The sequence below is a fragment of the Mustela nigripes genome, chromosome 18, assembly GCF_022355385.1.
Source record: "Mustela nigripes isolate SB6536 chromosome 18, MUSNIG.SB6536, whole genome shotgun sequence".
Classification (NCBI taxonomy): Eukaryota; Metazoa; Chordata; class Mammalia; order Carnivora; family Mustelidae; genus Mustela; species Mustela nigripes.
In genome coordinates, this window is record NC_081574.1 from 9,939,498 (window position 1) to 9,949,197 (window position 9,700).

The following is a 9,700-nucleotide window of genomic DNA, read 5'->3' on the forward strand; positions in this document are numbered from 1 at the left end:
ATCTCTTCGACATTGGCCATAACAACTTATTTCAAGACACGTCTCAAAGGCAAGGGAAACAAAAGCAAATGTGAACTTTTGGGGACTTCATCAATACAAACAGCTTCTGCACAGCAAAGGGAACAGTCAACAAAACTAAGAGGCAACTCATGGAAAGGGAGAAGATATTTGCAAATGACATTACAGATAAAGGGCTGATATCCAAAATCTATAAAGAACTTCTCAAACTCAATGCTCAAAAAACAAATAATCCTGTCAAAAAATGGGCAGAAGACATGAAGAAACACTTCTCCAAAGAAGACACACAAATGGCTAACAGACACATGAAAAAATGCTCAACATCACTAGCCATCAGGAAAATACAAATCAAAACCACATTGAGATACCAACTTACACCAGTTAGAATGGCCAAAAAAGTAAGTTAAAATTGTTAATATTAGAGAGTTTTACTTTCTATTCATCCTGTTTATTCAAATTTCATTGCTTATATAATTGTTTAAAACAATTATTCATATTCTGCTAATCTTCTGTAATCACTTTCATTTATTATTTTGAAAAGCAGGTATAAATTTTGAGAAATGTAATTTAAAATGTTAACTAATTTACAGTAGCTTTTCAGTGAATTAAATGCTAAGATCTGTCATCAAACATTTTTATTAGGGCAGAAACATTACTAATGGCTGAATATTATTCTATGTCAAGATGCAAAATAAAATATGAAACATCTTTAAATTTTATATACACTAAATATAAATAACTAAGATTATTCTTTGATTTATTTTCTAAAATTAAAATATGCCTTTGTTCACTTCTGGATCTTTGACATTTTGTACATGACATTTTTTATTTTATTTTTTATTTTATTAAAAAACAAAAACAATAATGTTGGCAATTATTAATGCTTCAGTATCATTTATTAGTTGCAGGCACTAATTTATATTTTTTAAAATGTATTTATTTGACAGAGAGACAGAAAAAGCACAATCAGGGGAGAGGCAGAGGGAAGAAACAGACTCCCCACTGAGCAGGGTGCCTGATGTGGGCTCGATCCCAGGATCCTGGGATCATGACCAGAGCAGAAGGCAGACACTTAACAGACTGAGCCACCCAGGCGCCCCTACATTCTTTACGTATATTTACTAATTTAATCTTTGTAACAAACCTGAGAGTTATGTATTGTATGGTCCCCACTTTACACAAAGGGTCCTGAGAGGCAAGTAGCTTGAAGAAGATGTCTAAGATCACACAGCTAGGAAGTGTTAGGATTTGACAAATCATCCGCACACATCATTACTTCCGGACATTTCTTCACACACCCTGACAAGAATATACTATGCTCTGCCACAGTCCATCTGTATGTATACTTGTCTAGCTATCTGCTTCAGTATCTCTATAACATTTCACTCATTATTATTTCAAACCATTAAATTCAGTAACTGTCAACAATATTCTTGACAGTATATGAGCATATCTGTGTTTATCCATGACTCTTTCTGGCATTTTCACATTTGAATATGGGGGTAAATGTATGCAATGTGTAAAGACACAAGCATTAGTACAATTTTGGCAATAAGAAAATTAGTGCACAACCCATCTCCTTATGCTGTGTTTTATGATGTTGACACTGGCATAGATCTCCATTAGGTGGTGTTTCTTTAAATGAATAAAATGTTGGTGTTGAGTTTGTTCCCAGTTTGAAGTAAAGTACAAATGCTTAGCAATTCCAAATGCCTTATGTGAGGCTTATTTCTCACTGCCTATGTCATAAATATTTAAGTATGCCTCATGAATAAAAATAACATTTTTGTTTAATTCTATGGATTTTTTATTTTTATTTTTTTTTTAAGATCTAAGAAGTTTTATTCAGTATGATGTACTATAAACCATATTTATACTTTACATAAAAAGCGTGTCAGAATTATTAAATTTAATTAAATCAATAGTTACATTTTTATGCTCTCTAACATTATATAGGTAATTCTATGGATTTTTTAAATGATACCTTTCTTTGATAAAGCTAAAGTTGAGGAAAGTTCATTTGACCTATACATGTCCAGGAAAGATGTTTATGGGAGGAAAAAAACCCCTCTGAGATAGGAATATTATTGTATGAGGTATGTCTGAATTATTTGATAATATACATTTGAATAAATGGAAAAACCTGGAAAAAGTGAAGAGAAGTAAAAATTATTATCTCCAGCTTTTTGCACTGCTTCTGATAAGGAAAAAAAAGACTATTAAAAACTACTTTACAAATATAATAAAAGTTGATATAACAAATTTTAAAACCTAACTTATTTTCGAACAAATTTTAGATAATAGTTTATAGGCAAAATTACTTTAGTGATTCCCAAACTAGTACCCTGGGATGTTGCACTGAATTGAAGGGACACTGTGGCCATATTTTCAATTTTTGAGGAAAACAACAGCATGTTTTGACACAAAGGACTACTGTTATAGCTGTGTACTTAACTACTTATTCAGTAGAATTATTAAGTATTTATTTTGGCTAATGGATGCTTTGAAAAATTATCAAAATGTTGAGAGTAATGTGGACCAAGGGAATAGGAATACCTTTGTTTTAGAAACTTCTTACATTTTGTTATAAACTTTAGGTGTAATAGAAATTAAGGGCTAATTTGCTTTGAGATTGCTAAACCAGAATCTGGCCCATGTATAGTGAGAATTCATCTAAAGGTAACATGAATTTTAATATGCTATCCCAATCACCATGCTCTACTTCCCAAACAGGTCTGTATCATTAGAAAAAAAGAAAAAAGAAATTAATTGGCTCCTTCTACAGTCTGTTTATTCTCTGTCAACAAAGGGTAAAAGATCAGAAATCACTTTTTCACATTTTGCTTCTGCATGGTATTTATTAAAAACTCTCCCTCAATAGCTTCCAGTATCTTTCTAAACTAATCTCTTTTGACAATTTTTGTTTGTTTTTCCTATATGTTTCTACCATGCATTTATCCAGATGTTTTGGTTTGCATTAATAGCTAGACTTTCCAAGAGAAAATATTTCTTACAGAGCATATTGTCATATTTAGCACTAGAGAAATAAACCAACCAACTCTGTGACAAAGCATAGCAGCTAGAGTAATATACCCTGTCAGTGAAATTAAAAAATCACCGTATTATCCAACCCATCTCTAATTACAAAGATTTCTTCTGAGAACCTAATGTTTCTTAGAGAACTATCATCTCCTCTTGTATTTTCAATAAATCTCAGATGTATCTTTAGCTGCATATAATTATGTGACTTCTTAAAGTGTTTGAAACAGAATCCAGATGAACTGAGTCTCTTAAAGCATCATGATAGAAGAGCAAAGTGCTAAGAGGGTCCCATATGGTACCTACCATGACAACCACCATCTTTTAATGCTGAAATCCAGCTTTTTGAGACTAGCTACTTTTCAGTTCCATGGGGTGAAACTCAATTTGTATCACTGGCTGCTGTGCTGTGAAGGAGAATTTCAATGCTTTATTGAGTCCTAAGTGTTTTTGTTACTTTGTTTGCTTGTTTGCAGAATAATCTTTAGACTGACATAATGACACAAGCCATAAGATTTCCTGAATGGAAATTTTTGCTTCCCTCTGGAAATGATGAGACTGAGAGAAAAAAAAAAAAGGTAAAATGAATACCAAACAGCCAGGGCCTCTCTGCAATCAAGGATACACGGGCTATTACTGCAGAGTATGAAGGGTATATCCAAAAAGAGATTTAAAAGTCCTATCTTGAAATTGTGGAAGAAAATGCTGCTATTTGGTGAAACTATAAATCCGTTAAGAGAGAGAACTGAAAAGTAAATGTCCTAGGAAGGATGGACAATTTCTGAGCATTAACCTAATTTTAAAATAATAATGCAGTTATTTGAAAGAAACAGAAAAAAATTACCAGAAATAAGAAAATATTAAGATAAAAACTTACTGTCAGATCCCATTTTTTAAGAAGTTAACCTAGATACATAAATCCACATATACATGAATAAATGTTGAAATTTTAGTATCTTCATATAAGGAGCTCAAACATATATATGGTGGTTGTGTTTGATTTTTAGGGATGGTATATAGAAGAAACAAAGCATTTACTTTATAATTTACTCTTTGCTATTCTTTGGATTTTATTTTTTTTAAGTTTTATTTATTTCGGAGAGGGAGAGAGAGAATACACAACTGGGAGAGGGAGAGGGAGAGAGGAAGTGGATTCCCCACTGAGTGTGGAGCCTGAAGTAGGGTGCAATCTCAGGACCCTACGATCTTGACCCTGAGATCATGACTTAAGCTATAACCAAGAGTTGAACCCTTTAACCAACTGAGCCATCCAGGCATTCCTATTATTTGAAATTTTTTGAAGATGAATAATGGTTTTAATATCTACAGATTTTTAGGATTGTTTGATTTTGATTCATCTATGTATCCACCTTAATCTTTACTTTATCTAAAATAATCACATGTAACAAAATCATAACATCCCATAAAAAATCTAGTGGAATCAATTTCATAAGACTTTCTTTGAAAATTTATGCAATTATTATAAAATCTATGTGCGTATGTACTTATATAAAAATATCATATTTTTTCAAGTATGTTTGCCTTTATAAATATAAAGTAATCCTTTTTCTCTATTTCATGCTTTTTTTTTAATTTAAATTCAATTAGCCAACATGTAACACATCATGTAACACGTTTTTGGTACGATGTATAATAATGATTCATTCAATAATGATTTATTACTTGCAAATAACACCCAGTGCTCATCACAGCACATGCCCTCCTTAATACCCATCACCAAGTTACCACATCCCTCCACCCCCTTCCCTTTCTGCAACTCTCAGTTGGCTTCTCAGAGTCAAGAGTCTCATATGGTTTGCCTCCCTCTCTGGTTTCTTCCCCTTCAGTTTTCTCCCTTCCCTATTGTCCTCTGCACTATACCTTGTTCCACCTACGAGTATTGTCCTCTGCACTATACCTTGTTCCACCTACGAGTGAAACCGTGCGGTAATTGTCTTTCTCTGAATGACTTATTTCACTTACCATAATATCCTCTAGTTCCATCCATGTTGATGTAAATGATGGATATTCATCTATTCTGATGGCTGAGTAGTATTACATTGTATATATGCATCACATCTTTATTCATTCATCTGTGGAAAGACATCTAGATCGTCTCCTTCTACAGTTTGGTTATTGTGGGCATGGCTGCTGTGAATATTGGGGATGCAGATGCCCCTTGTTTTCATTACATTTGTATCTTTGGGGTAAATACCTAATAGTGCAGTTGCTGGGTTGTAGGGTAGCTCTATTTTTAATATCTTGAAGAACCTCCATACTGTTTTCCCGAGTGGCTGTACCAACTTGCATTCCCACCAACCATGTAAGAGGGTTCCTGTTTTTCCACATCCTCACCAACATTTGTTCCCTGTCTTGTTAATTTTGGCTGTTCTAACTGATGTAAGGTGATATCTCATTGTGGTTTTGATTTGTATTTATCTAATGGCTAGTGATGTCAAACATTTTTTCATGTGTCTGTTAGCCATTTGTGTGTCTTCTTTGGAGAAGTGTTTATTTCCTCTGCCCATTTCTTGACTGGATTATTTGTTTTTTGGGTATTAAATGCTTTTTAACTGAATTCTATTTACTCTAAATTTTATTCTAAAATTATATATATATACATATATATGTATATGTGTGTATATATATATGTATTTTATTTACTATTTTATCTCTTGAGTTCTAATTTTATTTACTGCTATTTTTCATTCTATTTCTTATGGAGTATGAGCTTCTATTATCCCAGTTTTAGAATTTATGTCTTCTAATTGGAGAATTTAGCCCATCATATTCACTTTTATAATTGGTATATTTTTATTTCATTATCATATTTATTTTCTTAATGCTACATGTATTTATTTCATTTTCTCCATTGTATTTATTTGTTATTCTTGTATACTATTCATTCTTCTTGTTTGCTTTAGTTTAATAAAATTCATACTTAAGTAAAAGTTGTCTGCTAGTGCCAAGGAATAAACAAGTCTGATTATTTTTATTTTTATTTTTATTCTTACTTCTTATTTGAAGCAAGAAAATGTCCACCCTTAGTCCACTAATAATCAATCTCTACCCTTCCCAGTCATACCCTTATAAACATAATACAATTTTATGAAGTTTAATATTTAAAGAAATGAATATTATTTATTTTCCAGAAATTATTATTTACCTTCAGTACCTTATTGTTAAGTCGTAAGCATAACAAGCATGACACTTTACTTCTTTACTACTATGAAATTTCATTCTGAGTCCTGGGTTTTGATTAGTTTCTTAAAGATTAATCTTTGTCCCATTGATAAAACCTCTCTCATTGACAAGGTCACCTGTAGATAATGGTGGTTCCCAGAGGGCTAACTATCCCTTCAACTCTTTTCCACCCCAGAAAGCTTAATGAGAATACAAATCATTATAGTAATGTCAGAATGACTGTAAGTTACTTCTGTTGTTGTTTTTGAGCCTTAGAATTATAAACACCACACTGTATCTAATGATGCTGGTTTTCATTGATTCTGTTTAAAATTTGATGAACAATTTTGGTTAATTGCATATTTATTCTCTGTTTACCTTTTCCCTCTCCCTTCTCTCTCAATTCTCTCTCTTCTTTCTTTCCCCATCATTATTCCTCTCTCTGATTTATCCATATATTTCCTTCATATTTTGAATTTCTGATGTTTGCTGTTTATAAGAAACCAAAAAAAAATTTTTCTTTTTCTCAAGCCAATAATATTTCTTACAACCGGCAAATGCAAATGAATGAATATTTTAAATTATTTTAATTAATTATATTTGATTAATTATTTTTAATTATTTTTCTGCTTCAATTTCTTCCTTATTTCTGTTATCTCAGTGTTAATTTTAGCCTCTACAAAAAAAAAAGTATTCTTTTGTTTTGGTTTTCTGCTATTATTTTATAGAAATCACTCTTATTTTTCTCTTAAGAAATCAGGCAGATTTTAGTCTTTATTTTTCTGATTCTGTTAGTAGGTCATTTTAAATGTTGTGCTCCTTTGTGTCTACCCAGCACTAGCATTTGGTGCATGTATAAGATGGCCCTAAGCCATTAATATTACTTTCTGCTTTCAGGGATATCTGCTTCCTCCCCCATAGAACAAAACCCCAGGTCATTTAGATGGGACTACACCTCACTTTCAATGTGACACTTAACACATTTCTATGTAATACAAGTGTTCTGGGAAATTTTTGGTATATTCTCTCTCTCTCAGCTAATCTGACATAACTAGAGAGTTGGAGTGTTTCTCTGAATAGGTTACACCCTAGTTTTAAAAAACTATACACACATCCCTATCTCTTATGTTCCCTGTTTGATATCTTCCTGCTTGAAGTTTGGGAGTTGAGAATAAAATAGAAATAGTTCCTTCTATTTTTGTTTTTTTAACAGTCAAGCTTTGGTTTGTCCACACTTGTATTTGTATTGTAGCTACTGATTTTTCTTGTCAATACAGTGAACTTTGCTAGCCTCTTCATCAAGGCTGTGGTGTAGTAAAGAGCACAAAATTTGAATCAATGAGACGGGTTCTAGAGTTGGCTCTGAATGTATTTGCTTTATGATTTTGGACCTTAATGACCCTCAATTTATTCTTTTTCTCTCTCATAAAAATGTGTATTTTTATACTAGAAAATCATATAAGCACTTAGGGAATTAACACACAGTCCTAGCTATTGTTAACTAACAGTGGTTATACAATGTGCATCTTGCTGTATATTATAATGGAGCATTTAATGGAACATATGTCTAGTGGATCACCATTTTAAGAGAAGAAAAGAGAAGAGTCATATATAATGGCATGCTTTAATTTATTTCAGTGTCATAATGCTGTATCATGGTCAAATGAAATAATTTTTTAAGTGGACAGATAAATTCAGTCAAGTATGAGTAGATGAGTTTTCTCCTTAAAGAACTGAATGAATGAATGTGGTATATGTATATTTTTAAAAAGATTTTATTTATTTGACAGAGAGAGAGACATCCAAAGAAGGAACACAGCAGGGAGGGGGGGGAGGGAGAGGGCGAAGCAGGCTTCTCACAGAGCAGGGAGCCCAACATGGGGATTGATCCCAGGACCCTGAGATCATGACCTGAGCCAAAGGCAAATGCTGAACAACTGAACCACCCAGGCACTCCAATGTGATATATTTTTAACAATCTTGTATAAACATTAACTTTAAGGAATATGTATTTATTGGAATTATGATTAAGTTTATAATATTGGGTTATTAACAGGAGGAAATAAATGTAGAAGATTCAAAACATATGAATACATATTATATTCCATCTCCAGTAGTTTGAATTGTAGGTGTATATATGTGTAGGGTTTAATATATGTATGTGGGGGGGTGGGTGCTTCTGTATATATTTATGTTATATATACATATAGTATATACATGGCAAACATTCAGTATATATGGTGGGGGAAAGCTGAGAAAGGAGTTGTAAAAAGTTTACGTTTTTGAAAATGAAGAATACTGAGAGAAATTAATTAAAATATATATTGCTTTTCAGGAGAAAAGCAACAGTAGATGCCTTAACTTGAATATAACTGAGTATGTGTGAAGGCTTTGTGGGTTCAGGTAATGTGAAGACAAGCATGTGAAATCATGTTTTTTACACATTATATTTGTAGAGGTTTTATTTTTTCAGTTGGGTAAGTCAGTTATGATTATTATAGCTTATTGTTCCATTTGCCAGAGTTGACATTGTACTAGAGTATAATGGAATTAGTTTCCTCCAAGCTTTATGGTTGAAATCTCAGTAGCCATTACAGATATATACTGAGCCTTTTTCAATTGTTGATGAAGAAACCATGTGGGTTGTATCATCACAATCAGTGATAAATATGAAATATGGTGATAATAAATTTTATTTTTTACTGAAAATTCTTTATTAAAATAACTAAAGTGCATATGCATATATGCATGTATGTATGCATACAAATGTCGGTGCATAGTAATGTAGACTAGCTTTTGTCTAAACATTAAGAACACGTGGAAGTCCCAGTGAAGAAACATCCGGGGACATACTTCTTGTCCCAGTCCCAGATTCTATAAAGATAAACCCTCTGGGGCTGAGTGGGGGAAGGAGGAAAGTTCATTGAAGGAGGAACTGTCTGAGGGAGCATAGGATTTCTAGACATGGGAAAGGGAGAAATAATCATTTCTTGGGGATCAGTAAATATTTTTTCCATCTGAAGAAAGAGCAAGAGAAATATAACGAATTCCAACTCTCAGAAGATATCAAAAAGGGAATTGGGGGGTCATTTCTTATACAATATACTGCTGAAATTAGCATAGAATCATTTCAGCCTTTCCAAAATAATCTTTTAAAGATTTTATTTATTTATTTATTTTTGCGGGGGGCGGGAGAGGGAGATGGAGAGAGAATGTCCAGCAGACCCGTCCCTGAGCCTGGAGCTTGATACGGGGCTCGATTCCAGGACCCTGACATCATGAACTGAGCCACCATCAACAGTCAGATGCCTGGCTGACCCACCCAGGCACCCCCCCAAATACAGTTTTATTTTAAATTTCAAATAAAAAAGAACATACTGAAGGCACATGATGTATTTTTTTTTTTATTAGCTATCCAGGTGTTCCAAATCTCTTTTATTTGAAATAAAAAAATACATTA

General features: G+C 32.7%; 1 non-coding gene across 1 annotated transcript; it reads left to right on the plus strand.

The window, feature by feature from the left end:
- Window positions 1–9,064: 9,064 nt before the first annotated feature.
- On the plus strand, window positions 9,065–9,188 carry LOC132006648 (small nucleolar RNA SNORD22). Its single transcript, XR_009401174.1, has one exon. It is a non-coding gene; the product is annotated as a small nucleolar RNA SNORD22 (small nucleolar RNA).
- The last annotated feature ends 512 nt before the right edge of the window (window positions 9,189–9,700 follow it).